Below are 15224 nucleotides of genomic sequence, written 5' to 3'. Positions count from 1 at the left end.
TGTATACATCAATGATGTCGCTCTTGCTGCTGGTGATTCTTTGATCCACCTCTACGCAGACGACACCATTCTGTATACCTCTGGCCCTTCTTTGGACACTGTGTTAACTAACCTCCAGATGAGCTTCAATGCCATACAACTCTCCTTCTGTGGCCTCCAACTGCTCTTAAATGCAAGTAAAACTAAATGTATGCTCTTCAACCGATCGCTACCTGCACCTGCCCGCCCATCTAGCATCACTACTCTGGGCGGTTCTGACTTAGAATATGTGGACAACTTCAAATACCTAGGTGTCTGGCTAGACTGTAAACTCTCCTTCCAGACTCATATTAGGCATCTCCAATCCAAAATTAAATCTAGAATCGGCTTCCTATTTCGCAACAAAGCCTCCTTCCCTCATGCTGCCAAACATACCCTCGTAAAACTGACCATCCTACCGATCCTTGACTTCGGCAATGTCATTTACAAAACAGCCTCCAACACTCTACTCAGCAAACTGGATGTAGTCTATCACAGTGCCATCCATTTTGTCACCAAAAGCCCCATATACTACCCACCACTGCGACCGGTATGCTCTTGATGGCTGGCTCTTGCTTCATATTCGTCGCCAAACCCACTGGCTCCAGGTCATCTATAAGTCTTTGCTAGGTAAAGCCCCGCCTTATCTCAGCTCACTGGTCACCATAGCAGCACCCACCCGTAGCACGCGCTCCAGCAGGTATATTTCACTGGTCACCCCCAAAGCCAATTCCTACTTTAGCCGCCTTTCCTTCCATTTCTCTGCTGCCAACGACTGGAACGAACTGCAAAAATCACTGAAGCTGGAGACTAATATCTCCCTCACTAACTTTAAGCATCAGCTGTCAGAGCAGCTTACAGATCACTGCACCTGTACATAGCCCATCTGTAAATAGCCCACCCAACTACCTCATCACCATATTGTTTTTTTTGCTCCTTTGCACCCCAGTATCTCTACTTGCACATTCATCTTCTGCACATCTATTACTCCAGTGTTTAATTGCTAAATTGTAATTGTTTCGCCACTATGGCCTATTTATTGCCTTACCTCCCTTATCTTACTTCATTTGCACACACTGTACATAGACTTTTCTACTGTGTTATTGACTGTATGTTTTGTTTATTCCATGTGTCGCACTGCTTTTGTTTTATCTTGGCCAGGTCGCAGTTGTAAATGAGAACTTGCTCTCAACTGGTCTACCTGGTTTAATAAAGGTGAATAAAAAAATAACATCTCAAACTTTCTCACTTGGACATCCGACTTGGGAGAGTTGTTCCAAGTGGTTATTGCCCAGCTGGAACCTCGTATTACCCACTTCCAAGGAGCATTTGAAGACAGTATATTTCTTGTACTGCATTATTTACAATGATAATACACAGTAATGAACACTAATCTACAGTCTTTTCAAACTTGTATTGAAAGAAAGAAAGAAACCTGAATTGTTCAAACCACCTTCATGGGAGATGGAAAGTCTGCCCTCAGAACCTGACATCATGAGGGTGGTACTTTCCTTACAGTACATTCATGCGTTGGCGCCAACAAAAATGAATAATCACAAGTATTTATTTCTGATGTGGGTGAAGACCAAATAAAAGCAAGTGTAATCAGTTTTCACTGATATAAATAATTGCCGTTCCACAAACTTGGTGCATTTTGAGAAGTGTAACTTTAATAATTTACAGTGTTAAAAAACACTTTGTGAACAATATTTTTTTGTGAACAAATGTTTAATTTTAGAGTTATAATAAGGTTGGTAACAACGTGGAAATCGTTATGGAAATCTGTTGTAGCTCAAGTCTACTACAAAATCCACAATACATGGCTCTCTCTATGGGCTGGCTGGTGTAGCTACACACAATATTGAAGATAATATCAGCATGTGAACTAGCTAAATAGCTGTAAAATCGGCAAAACAAACTGTACTATCAATTCACTGTAGGCGTCTACAATCTCACCATATTCAACCGGTAGATCAGTGCGTCTCGGCTCTCGACCTTCTCCTCTCCCGAGTCCGTACGGGAGTTGCAGCGATGAGACGACTAACTACCAATTTGGATACCACAAAATTGGGGAGAAAAAGGGGTAAAAAAAATCTAAATACAATTTAATAAAAACAATTCAAAACATGATTTCCCATCTCAAGAGGTTAAATAAAGAAATGACTATAGTAAGTGCCAAATAATCAATCAAATGTAATTGGTCGCATGCAGATATTAATGCGGGTGTAGAGAAATGCTTGTGGAATGTAACAGGGTTGATGACTTCTTCTTAAATCAGCATTGAAGCTTGTTGTGTGCAACAGAGTGGCAAATGCATGCAAGCTTCACCCCCCCCCCCCCAAAAACAAATATTGTTTAAAAATGTCTAGCCTGTTTCAGTAACAGGGTTGATGTATTATGCTCCCCCCCCCTCGTTTTTCCACCACAAAATGGCCAAAAAGAGATGAACCAGATCACCTGCTCTATGATTTTACTATTAGCTAGCTGTTCAATGTTTCTCTTGACAGAAAAATATTTTAAAAGGATTAGTTTCAGATATATATATAAAAAAAAGTTAAATTCACGTAACAGGGTTGGCTTTAAAATGAGGGACAGACGTAAATGAATCACTAATCACATTTAAAATAAATAATAACCTTCAGAAATGACTGTCAAAAGCAAGAAAATAACTAGGACTTAATTTACAATGAATGTAAAACTTGGGAGACATTTTGGGATTAAGTGGGTTAAAATCTTCCTTGAAGTGACATGGCTGACAGAGGGGCATGTCCAAATGCTGAATTTTGACACTTTAGCAAGCCTTTACCCATAATAAAAATGTGAGCTGTTGAATTATCCATGGGGTCTATATTAAAGGGCACATCATTAATATAACAGGCTTTTAAAAATTCAATATTGTTGCACAATTTTGACTTAAAATATCCAAGAGATGCAAAAGGCACTCTTCGTGGAACAACCCAATTTAGTATGAATGCCTTTCACATCAGTCTCTTCTTCGAAAAATATACTGTAATGTGTGGAATGATCACCAAGCTAACGAGAGCACACATTTTCAATTACCGATAAACTCTAAATTAAGGGTCAGATTTGAAAGCATAGGCTACTGTAATGATTTTTTGTTGTTGTATTAGAACAAAATAGCTAGTCCAAGATTACAAATTGTTCAAATTCTTTCCCTCTGAGTAAGGACCAGCATTGATCCATTAACATCAATACAATTATTTACTTCTATGTACCATGATTAACATGAAATCATGACTCTAGCTCTCCTTCTACTTAAGAAATGCATGCGTTTTTCTGCTGAAGTCAGCAGTCCTTCCCGGCCAACAGACAAGCTTCTTTCAGGGTGTAATTTGAGATAATCTGATTAGATTTGTGAGAGGCATCTGACTTGTTTGTGAACATGGATGATTAGATCCAACATGCACAAGGTTTTTATCTGTGAAAGTGTTTTACCGGTTCTCAGCTCTTGAAATAACAAGAACAGAGAACAGCTACCCATTGATCTAAAAGCATGCTTTGAGATGCAGTTTGAGTTAGAATTTATTTTGCCCAATTTGCCAAAGTTCTTTAAAGTGAAGTGTAAAGGGGTACTTGCTTGTACTATATAAGTACACATTAATTACCAGACAGACAACCTCCTATATGTATGTACAGCTTAAGTCAGAAGTTTACGTACGCCTTCGTCAAATACATTTAAACTCAGTTTTTCACAATTCCTGACATTTAATTATAGTAAAAATTTCCTGTTTTAGGTCAGTTAGGATCACCACTTTATTTCAAGAATGTGAAATGTCAGAATAATAGTAGAGATAATGATTTATTTCAGCTTTTATTTCTTTCATCACATTCCCATGTGTTAGAAGTGTTGTGGGGCAGGAGAGGTTAAAAAGGAGCGGGGGAGAAGTACAGTATCTATCTACGGTATCTTCCCACCGGGTCCATGATGGGGATATAAAAACAGAGGCCCCGAGCCGTGTGTGTGTCCCGAGCCGCCCTGTTGCTCCACAATCCACAACACAGTGCTCACATAAAAACGCAGGGTACTTATTATAGCTGCCAGCCATTACTGACGAACCCTGTCCTAAAGTGGTAGAGGTATGCCATGGTCTCTGGTCTCACGATAGAAATTTGAGTGTGAAAACAACTTTCTACAGGAACACTTTTAACACAGGATTACCCTCCAATCAATACATTTTGAAATATTTATATATATTTTTTACAATATTTGGTGCTATTACTGTAGGTGCCAAACTGGGTCATCTATACAAAAAATTTAAGTAATATTCAACAGTTTTCCTCTTGCTTTCATCTCAATGTTATTTTTTTTTAATCTCCAGGCTGAGGAACTCAAAGACCCACTTGCAATTAAGTTTCTCCTTAGGTTTGTAATCCAGGGATCTTTTAAAGTGCTTCGGGTCAACGATCAACACTTCAACAAGAGGAACAGAGGGCCAGGGTGTTAACAATAGTAAAAGTTGATAATAGTACTAAAGGGTCAGGTCTATACTCACTGCATCATCCTTTATCTCTTCTTTATTTAGTGGATCAGATGTCCAAAGATGCCTCTTTGTCTTTCCCCAACCAGGAAGTCCACTCAAATTTCAAATGGTTTAACATGATAATTTTGCTTTCAAAAGTTTTATTCCCGCGATTGCGTTTCCAAATTGTTGTGCATTGACTGCTTCAGGCCTGGGATTTTGCAGTTAACCAGCCTACTGAGTAAGCATAGAAGAGGACATTAGATTGCCACTTTGCCATGCCACTTTGCCAGTGACTCATTCAGGATGACTATAGAATGGAATAGGGTGCATAGTCCCTCTATATTGCACATTCAAGAAAAGAACAGTCAGTAGCTATAGTAATTCCACAATTATCAATATATTGTATAGGGTTAACATGTGCATTGTACATGAATGTAGGACGTGGGTGGACATGATCTAAAATAAGCAGTCTTACCGCCAGACAAACCCCATCCATTCAGTTAGTGTTTAAAGGAACCGACTGAACATTGATTCTTTCCATATTGAGCTAGGTAGCCCACTTGGGTGGCAATTGTAACATGGCTCATTAGCAAAGATCACTACAACATTTAAAAACAACAGTATGGGATCTTGAAGTCTCTTTAAAACCTTGTTTCAATCATTTATTTGCCCACTGATAAAAATAAAAACTATCAATGCCTCCTATCTGAACTTATCACAACCAATATTATATTGTCATTTCAAGTTCGTACCCTGTCACAAGACAAAATACAAGGTTTTAATATTACTCCATTGGTTACAGACAATAATGTTATTCTTCCACGTTTGAAACTGACCCTTTTATAGAGGGTTTAAACCTAGCATAGTTGGGTAGTATGCATTTCTAAACAACAACAAAAACAGCAGCACTGCATTTGTCAATATAGCTAACTAACTAGCCAGTATCAAAGCTACCCAGCTAGTAATGAGGAAGCGGCACACTTCCTGGGGGCCGGAACTGATTGAATTGGCCCGGGAATCGGCATGAATGACTGCCCAGAATCGGCAAAAGTACATCAGGTCGTTTCCATCTACTGGAATTCAGCCAACTTTGCCGGCATTTTACCAGAATCCCCCCAGAAGTGGCCCGATGCAAATTTTAAAATAAATGTATACAAAATTAGTAATTTTAAATATTATTATTATACATTTTATACATACTTTGTGGATGGGTATAATTTGTATTAAAATACTACTTAAACAGGAAAGACTGAAAGAATTTAATTTCAATGTTAATTTTATTTTTTCATCACAGAAACAATGAAAAGTAGTTTGATTTTGTCTATTTAAGCTTTCTTTCAATTTAAGCTCTGGTATGCATTCAGGTTTTCTCCATCACTCCTCCAAGGTCCGGTCACTTCTCACTCACTCCATCTCTGTCAGGGGCTAGCTGCTATCCATCGTTTTATGTATCCATCAGGAACTTCAGAATGGCTGCAACGTACAGTACCTTTGTAAATATCAGAAAGAGAGTAAATAGAACACTTAATGAAATACTTCCAGAAATCACTCATAGTTTAATAGCTTTTTGAAATATTTCCAGTTCATTATATTCTTTCTGCCTTAAACTTGTGTCGTAATAATGAACTTCCCAGCTGACAATCAAATTGACATGCTGGCCTTTTATATTTAATTAATCACTTTATGCCTCTCTGCCCCATGCAGTGGCCTTGAAAGCAAATGTACCGATAACAACACTTTTTAAGGCAAGAGGTTCAAAAGCCTGATTCCCATTGGCCCCTCTCCAATTCATTTTCATGACCAGGCCATTTGTAAGGAGTTTTGAGAGGATTCTTCACACATTCTCCTTGGTGGTCATCCCTCCAGACAGTCCCAAATATATGGGCTGAAAAACAAAACGCGTATATGATGAATATAATTGTCACGCCCTGACCTTAGTTATCTATGTTTTCTTTATTATTTTGGTTAGGTCAGGGTGTGACGAGAGTGGGTATGCTTGTTTTGTATTGTCTAGGTTTTTTTGTATGTCTAGGGGTTTTGGTATATCTAGGTATATGTAAGTCTATGGTGACCTGAATTGGTTCCCAATCAGAGGCAGCTGTTTATCGTTGTCTCTGATTGGGGATCATATTTAGGTTGCCATTTTCCCTTTTGGTTTTGTGGATTCTTATTCTATGTTTAGTTGCCTGTCTGCACTAGTCATATTAGCTTCACTGTTCGTTTTGTTATTTTGTTCGTTTTGTTCAGTGTTCATTCTTTAAATAACGAAGAATGTACGCTTATCATGCTGCGCCTTGGTCTCCTCCCTACGACGGCCGTGACAATAATAGTAATTTGAAGAAAGCTGGAATGGTACTCTGGGTCAGATTGTGGCTTGGTTGATTACTTTTCAGCAATCCATATAATTATAGAATGATATCTTGTCATACAAGGTTATTTTTTAAGTCTTGATCTGAAAGTTGGCCTTCGACTCTCCTCAAGTCTTACAGCGAGGACACTGGAAGTCGAAGGTCTGTCAAATCTGGAAACTCATCCAGGGTTGATCTGTTCGCCTGGAGCTTTTGCAGTGTAACGTTTATAAATCATTTCTATGGAGGTTTAAGATCTCACAAAGAATTTCTGCAAAAATACAAAACAGAAGTGTTTTATCCCTCACATTCTTTCAGTAGTTTAAAGTTTTATAAAGGACAATAAAGATAAATATAAACAACATAATCAACGCAATCACATTATAGATCAGGGGTGGGCAACTTTGATGGTGGTGGTGGCCACAATATGTACCTGACTATGTAACACTTACGATCACACACTGGCTGCTGTCGTTTAATGTTTGGCTCAATCCTTTTTTGGCCTTTCAGAATTCCCAAGTGTCTCTCTTCTGCCCTCTGGAGGTCTGATAACTGGTGCAGGTGGAAAACCCTTAGAGGTGTTTGACTGGCCCTTGCGTGAGAACTTTTCCATTGGCTCCTCATCCTCACTTTCAGTGGCACTGAATATTTGCGTATTCGTGCCCCTGATGTTAAAAATATAAGGTTATTGAACTCATAAGAACGACCAGTGAAGTAAACATATGTTGTATTTTTAGGCCATCCACTGAAATAATGTTTTTATTTTTATTTTTTAAATCATATTTGTTATAGGTGTTATACCTTCCTTTTCTCTTCATATATGCAGGGCGGTCATCCTCCTCCTCAGTCTGAAGATCAGATTGGACAACAGCCATAGGAAGCTTACGACGAGCCTCTTCATATGTGTCTGTCAGGGAATATTAATGTACTGTGTTTAGATTGCAGATACATGTTGTTGTCTCAGAAGGCTGATGTCAGTTAAATAGTTGACTGCAAATATCACATTAACTCACCTCTAGTGCAACTGATGTTCACATCAAACAAATCCCATGTTTCGTCAGGTGCTCATGGACGTTTCATTGCGCTTGTGCAGTCTGTACTGTGGATGTAAACTCAGCAAAAAAAGAAACGTCCTCTCACTGTCAATTGTGTTTATTTTCAGCAAACTTAACGTGTAAATATTTGTATGAACATAAGATTCAACAACTGAGACATAAACTGAACAAGTTCCACAGGCATGGAATAACGTGTCCCTGAACAAAGGGGGGAGGTCAAAAGTAACAGTCAGTATCTGGTGTGGCCACCAGCTGCATTAAGTACTGCAGTGCATCTCCTCCTCATGGACTGCACCATACTTGCCAGTTCTTTCTGTAAGATTTTACCCCACTCTTCTACCAAGGCACCTGCAAGTTCCAGGACATTTCAGGGGGGATTGGCCCTAGCCCTCACCCTCCGATCCAACAGGTCCCAGACGTGCTCAATGGGATTGAGATCCAGGCTCTTCGCTGGCCACGGCAGAACACTGACATTCCTGTCTTGCAGGAAATCACGCACAGAACGAGCAGTATGGCTGGTGGCATTGTCATGCTGGAGGATCATGTATGGATGAGCCTGCAGGAAGGGTACCACATGAGGGAGGAGAATGTCTTCCCTGTAACATTCAGCTTTGAGATTGCCCGCAATGACAACAAGCTCAGTCTGATGATGCTGTGACACACCGCCCCAGACCATGATGGACCCTCCACCTCCAAATCGATCCCGCTCCAGAGTACAGGCCTCAGTGTAACGCTCATTCCTTCGACGTTAAACGCGAATCCGACCATCACCCCTGGTGAGACAAAACCGTGACTTGTCAGTGAAGAGCACTTTTTTCAGTCCTGTCTGGTCCAGCAACGGTGGGTTTGTGCCCATAGGCGACGTTGTTGCCGGTGATGTCTGGTGAGGACCTGCCTTACAACAGGCCTACAAGCCCTCAGTCCAGCCTCTCTCAGCCTATTGCGGACAGTCTGAGCACTGATGGAGGGATTGTGCGTTCCTGGTGTTACTCGGGCAGTTGTTGTTGCCATCCTGTACCTGTTCCGCAGGTGTGATGTTCGGATGTTCCAATCCTGTGCAGGTGTTGTTACACGTGATCTGCCACTGCGAGGACGACCAGCTGTCCGTCCTGTATCCGTGTAGCGCCATCTTAGGCATCTCACGGTACGGACATTGCAATTTATTGCCCTGGCTACATCTGCAGTCCTCATGCCTCCTTGCAGCATGCCTAAGTTACGTTCACACAGATGAGCAGGGACCCTGGGCATCTTTCTTTTGGTGTTTTTGAGAGTCAGTAGAAAGGTCTCTTTAGTGTCCTAAGTTTTCATAACTGTGACCTTAATTGCCTACCGTCTGTAATAAACCCTTTACAAATGAAGATCTGTGAAGTTATTTGGATTTTTACAAATTATCTTTGAAAGACAGGGTCCTGGAAAAGGGACGTTTTCCATTTTTGCTGAGTTTAGTACCCACAGCTATGAGGTTTTTTTGCAGGAAAAACCCTAACCCGAGGTCTATCCCTTAAATGTTGTGTGTCACCCTTATTTTAGCCCTAACCCTGAACAGACAGTAACCCTAATAGTAGGGCAGGATAACCTACAACACTTAGCAATTATTTTAGTAATAATATTTTGTTACTAAATACCATTATAGTACTAAATAGCAGTTATTATTTTAATCAAACCTATAAGTATTTGCTGGTTTTATTTATTTTTTATTGCAAGGCAGAACACTTCTAATGAACATGTTTGAACTGGGTGGGACCTAGTAACCTCTATGTAAAAGTTCAGCAATTGGCATGGAGCAGGTAATGAGACATCTCTGGAATTAACAAGATAAATATACTTTTATTTATCAGCTGCCTCTCCAATGTCTTTACAGTCTGCTGTGAATGATTAACTTTTCAATATTCACAGGTCCTGACGGCAGGCACTGATGGAGGGATTGTGTGCATTGCAGGCAGCAAACAGCTCAGCAGAGGCAAAGGCTTTTTTGAGAGCCTCCATATTTATTAAAAACAACTTATTTCCTGTGTCTGTGTGTTTTATACTGTATGTTAAAGCTAGAATCCTTAGTTGCTACATCCATTTTTGGACTTATAAATTAATGATGAATATAACTTGTACCCTATAAGAACCAAAAACACAAGCTTGTTTTACTCCAATGTTTGTAAATGAAAAACATGGTTAAATATGTATGACTACTATAATGTTGATATCATGCATGGTCTGTCCTTGCATCATTGGCTCTTGTCTATGGATTTGAGAGTGGATACATTACCCCAGGCCCATTCTTTAGCTTTTTATCAAAACACAGGTCTGCTTCATTTTGTATACTGTAGGGTAGCAGTCGGCTTTACACTTCAACCCTACCAACGACAGCAAAAGCATGAATATGCATGAGCAAAGATACACCGTGCACGTCTCTATGGCCTTTAGAGAGGCTTGGCCCTGCCGCGTTACCTTGAGGTGCAGGTATGCAGCCTAATATTTTTTTAATAAAATCTCAACCTGGCCGAACTCTGTTCCTTGTGAATGACTTTGTTTTTCCCAACAGGACTTAATCTTTGTGTCCTCACAGACTCAATGCTTAAAGACGTGGATCATGATGCACAACCCTGGCACAACTCTGGAACAAGCAACATACCAGAAGTTGTATTATTTACGTACCGCAAGTGGTCCACTGCTATCGTTAATACAATAATAATACATAATATAAAAAAACGTAGTTAAAGGGGATTCTCCTTATGACATTATCAAGATGATACTGGAACTGATCATCAGACTGAGGTAAGGTTTGCAGTTTGCTCTATTCTGCCCCCTGGCCAAAGGACGATGCTACCACTAAACATGTAGTTAAGGAAAGAAATCGGCTTCTGGAGCATCTGTCAAATGAAAACGATGTTATTTATTTTAGGACTAAAATATTATTAATGATGCCCTCACAACCCAATCACACACTTTATAGCAGTGACCCGGCTTCATCCGATTGTCACGGCAGCATAGGTTTTATTGTGATGTCCTGTGTTTATGTTCCTTGTTGTTTTTCCAAATATTAAAATGCACCAAATCTCCTCGGTCATGTGATGCCATTCACTTTGAATAAGAGCGTTGGTTTACAGTGTCTTAGACAGGCCTATCCGTGTAATATCTAACTTAATTTTACCCAACAGGTGCAGGTGTACAACGCAAGCATGCTATATATATTTCCCACTCCCCTAATGATTTTTTAAAAATCCTCCCAACCATGAAAATGAATAAATAAGTCTGTATAGACTGTGTACAAAACATTAGGAACACTTTCCTAATATTTAGTTACACCTCCTTTAGCCCTCAGAACAGCCTCAATTCGTCGAGGCATGGACTCTACAAGGTGTCAAGCGTTCCACAGGGATGCTGGCCCATGTTGACTCCAGTGCTTCCTAAAGTTGTGTCAAGTTGGCTGGATGTGCTTTGGATCATGGACCATTCTTGATACACAGGGGAAACTGTTGAGCATGAAAAAATCCAGCAGTGTTGCAGTTCTTCACACACAAACGTCTGACACCTACCATACCCTGCTCCAAATATTGAACATTGTAAAATATTGAACTTTGCCATTGTATAAATTGGGATTTGGCTCAAATGCGACAAATTGAATCACAATTATTTGTGAGTCAGTTTAGGAAAATATATTAGATGTAGTTTTTCTTTTGGATTATGTGGCTTCAAAACTTGTTTTGTTGATACTTCCAGTTGATTTAGGAATCCAATATATGGGACATTGCAACTCAATAGATGCTAGTCAGACTGCAAAGAAAAGGTACATTTCCTGAAGAAAATACAGTGCATTCGGAAAGTATTCAGACCCCTTGACCTTTTTACAGCCTAAAATAGTTTTTCCCCATCATCAATCTAAACACAATACCCCATAATCACAAAGCAAAAACTGGTATTTATACATTTTCACAAAAAAAAAACTGAAATAATACATTTTACATAAGTATTCAGACCCTTTTACTCAGTACTTTGTTAAAGCACTTTTGGCTGCGATTACAGCCTTGGGTCTTCTTGGGTATGAAGCTACAAGCTTGGCACACCTGTATTTGGGGAGTTTCTCCCATTCTTCTCTGCAGATCCTCTCAAGCTCTGTCAGGTTGGATGGGGAGCGTTGCTGCACAGCTATTTTCAGGTCTCTCAAGAGATGTTTGATTGGGTTCAAGGCCAGGCTCTGGCTGGGCCACTCAAGGACATTCAGACCACTCAAGGACATTCAGAGACTTGTCCCACGTTGTCTTGACCGTGTGCTTATGTTCGTTGTCCTGTTGGAAGGTGAACCTTCACCCCAGTCTGAGGTCCTGAGCTCTCTGGACCAGGTTTTCAACAAGGATCTCTCTGTACTTTGCTCCATTAATCTTTGCCTCAATCCTGACCGGGCATGATTGGTGGAGTGCTGCAGAGATGGTTGTCTTTCTGGAAGGTTCTCCCATCTCTGCAGAGGAACTCTGAAGCTCTGTCCGAGTAACCATGGGGTTCTTGATCTGTGCCTTGACACAATCCTGTCTCAGAGCTCTACGGACAATTCCTTCAACTTCATGGCTTGGTTTTTGCTTTGACATGCACTGTCAACTTTGGGACCTTTCCAAATCATTTCCAATCAATTGATTTTACCACAGGTGGACTCCAAGTTGTGGAAACATCAGGGATGATCAATGGAAACAGGATGCACCTGAGCTTAATTTCAAGCCTCATATTTAACCAATTGAGAGGGTTTTGGGATGACTTGAACCGCTGAGTGAAGGAAAGGCAGCCAACAAGTGCTCAGCTTTTGTGGGAACTCCAAGACTGTTGGAAAAGCATTCCTCATGAAGCTGGTTGAGAGAATGCCAAGAGGGTGCAAAGCTGTCATAAAGGCAAAGGGTGACTACTTTGAAGAATCTCAAATCTATTTTGATTTGTTTAACACTTTTTTGGTTACTACATGATTCCATGTATGTTATTTCATAGGATTTGATGCCTTTACTATTATTCTAAAATGTAGAAAATAGTAAAAATAAAAACCCTGGAATGAGTAGGTGTGTCAACTTTTGACTGGTACCTTAGGTCGGTACGAAACTGTCACGACTTCTGCTGAAGTCAGTTCCTCTCCTTGTTCGGGCGGTGTTCGGCGGTCGACGTCACCGGTCTTCTAACTATCGCCGATCCATTTTTCATGTTCCATTTGTTTTGTCTGATTGTCACACTCACCTGGTTTCAATTCCCTAATTACATGTTGTATATGTTCCCTCTTTCCCCCCCCCCATGTCCTTGTCGGGAATTGTTCATTTTAAGTACGTGTGCCTTTTGTGACTGGTGCGAATCGGGTTTTGTGCCCATGTGTTTTTTTGTGATTTTTGTAAGCCGGGAGTTATGTGCATTAAACGGCTCCGGCCATTTACCAAGTTCTGCTCTACTCCGTTTGACTTCCATGCCACCAGCTACGCACCCCTTGACAGAAACAGAGGTTACAGGCTTCACATTCATGCACAGCACCTGGTCGGAGTCTCATTCCAAATCCTGCCTTCCACTGGTTATACTAAGCCATCTAACTCCTCCGGAGCACAGTAGATGTGCACGTGGTTCCCTTTAATCCAATCCGCTCGCTTCAACTGGACAAACGGGTCCCACTTCAAAGCTAGCGACTCCATCCTTGTGGGTATTACTGCACTAGCTACGGACTACAGAAAACTACTACAACACTAGCTCGCTCGACTACCACTACCAAACACACTGGGGAAGAGGCGATGCAGTTTTTCTCATGCATTTATATAATTTATTTTTCTTGGATGTACATAGTAGCTCACCAATGCCAACACTTGATGTTGAATGCAATTACATGCTAGCATGGCTAGTAGCTATCGTTAGCCAGCTGCATGCTAGCTAGGTAGGACCGGTTCTCCATATGACGTAATGTAATGACATAATGAGGAAAAATGGGGACGCTTGCAAGCTGAAGAACACCATCCCAACCCTGAAGCACGGGGGTGGCAGCATCATGTTGTGGGGGTGCTTTGCTGCAAGGGGGACTGGTGCACTTCACAAAATAGATGGATTCATGAGGGAGGAAAATTATGTGGATATATTAAAGCAACATCAAAGACATCAGTCAGGAAGTCAAAACTTGGTCGCAAATGGGTCTTCCAAATGGACAATGACCCCAAGCATACTTCCAAAGTTGTGGCAAAATGGCTTAAGGACAACAAAGTCCAGACCTCAATCATTTACATTTACATTTAAGTCATTTAGCAGACGCTCTTATCCAGAGCGACTTACAAATTGGTGCATTCACCTTATGATATCCAGTGGAACAACCACTTTACAATAGTACATCTAACTCTTTTAAGGGGGGGGGGGGGGGGTTAGAAGGATTACTTTATCCTATCCTAGGTATTCCTTAAAGAGGTGGGGTTTCAGGTGTCTCCGGAAGGTGGTCCTTCCTATAGAAAATGTGTGGGCAGAACTGAAAAAGCGTGTGCGAGCAGGAAGGCCTACAAACCTGACTGTTACACCAGCTCTTTCAGGAGGAATGGGCCAAAATTCACCCAACTTATTGTGGGAAGCTTGTGGAAGGCTACGCGAAACATTAGACCCAAGTTAAACAAATGAAAGACAATGCTACCAAATACTAATTGACTGTATGTAAACTTCTGAACCACTGGGAATGTGATGAAAGAAATAAAAGCTGAAATAAATAATTCTCTCTACTATTATTATTTCACATTCTTAAAATAGTGGTGATTCTAACTGACCTAAGACAGGGAATTTTTACTAGAATTAAATGTCAAGAATTGTGAAAAACTGAGTTTAAATGTATTTGGCTAAGGTGTATGTAAACTTCCGACTTCAACTGTAAAAACCTTGGGACTCGTATTCAGAACCAATTCAATTCAATTCAAGGGGCTTTATTGGCATGGGAAACATGTGTTAACATTGCCAAAGCAAGTGAGGTAGATAATATACAAAAGTGAAATAAACAATAAAAATTAACAGTAAACATTACACATACAGAAGTTTCAAAACAATAAAGACATTACAAATGTCATATTATATATATACAGTGTTGTAACAATGTACAAATGGTTAAAGCACACAAGTTAAAATAAATAAACATAAATATGGGTTGTATTTACAATGGTGTAAACCATCTATCGACACATTTTCTGCTGTTATTGGAGACGTAAAAGCACGTATCGTTCTTACTCTTCTCAACGAGCAGCAGGTGCTGCCGTGGACACCACCCCAGTCCCAAAGCACTCACAGGCGGCCCAGTCCTCGCGCAGCAGTCCCTCCCAACTGTAGTCAGAGCAGGAGATGTTCACCCC

Source organism: Salvelinus alpinus, chromosome 30, assembly GCF_045679555.1.
Source record: "Salvelinus alpinus chromosome 30, SLU_Salpinus.1, whole genome shotgun sequence".
Taxonomy (NCBI): Eukaryota; Metazoa; Chordata; class Actinopteri; order Salmoniformes; family Salmonidae; genus Salvelinus; species Salvelinus alpinus.
The sequence above is the reverse complement of the archived record's forward strand: the minus strand, read 5'-3'. Positions refer to the sequence as shown.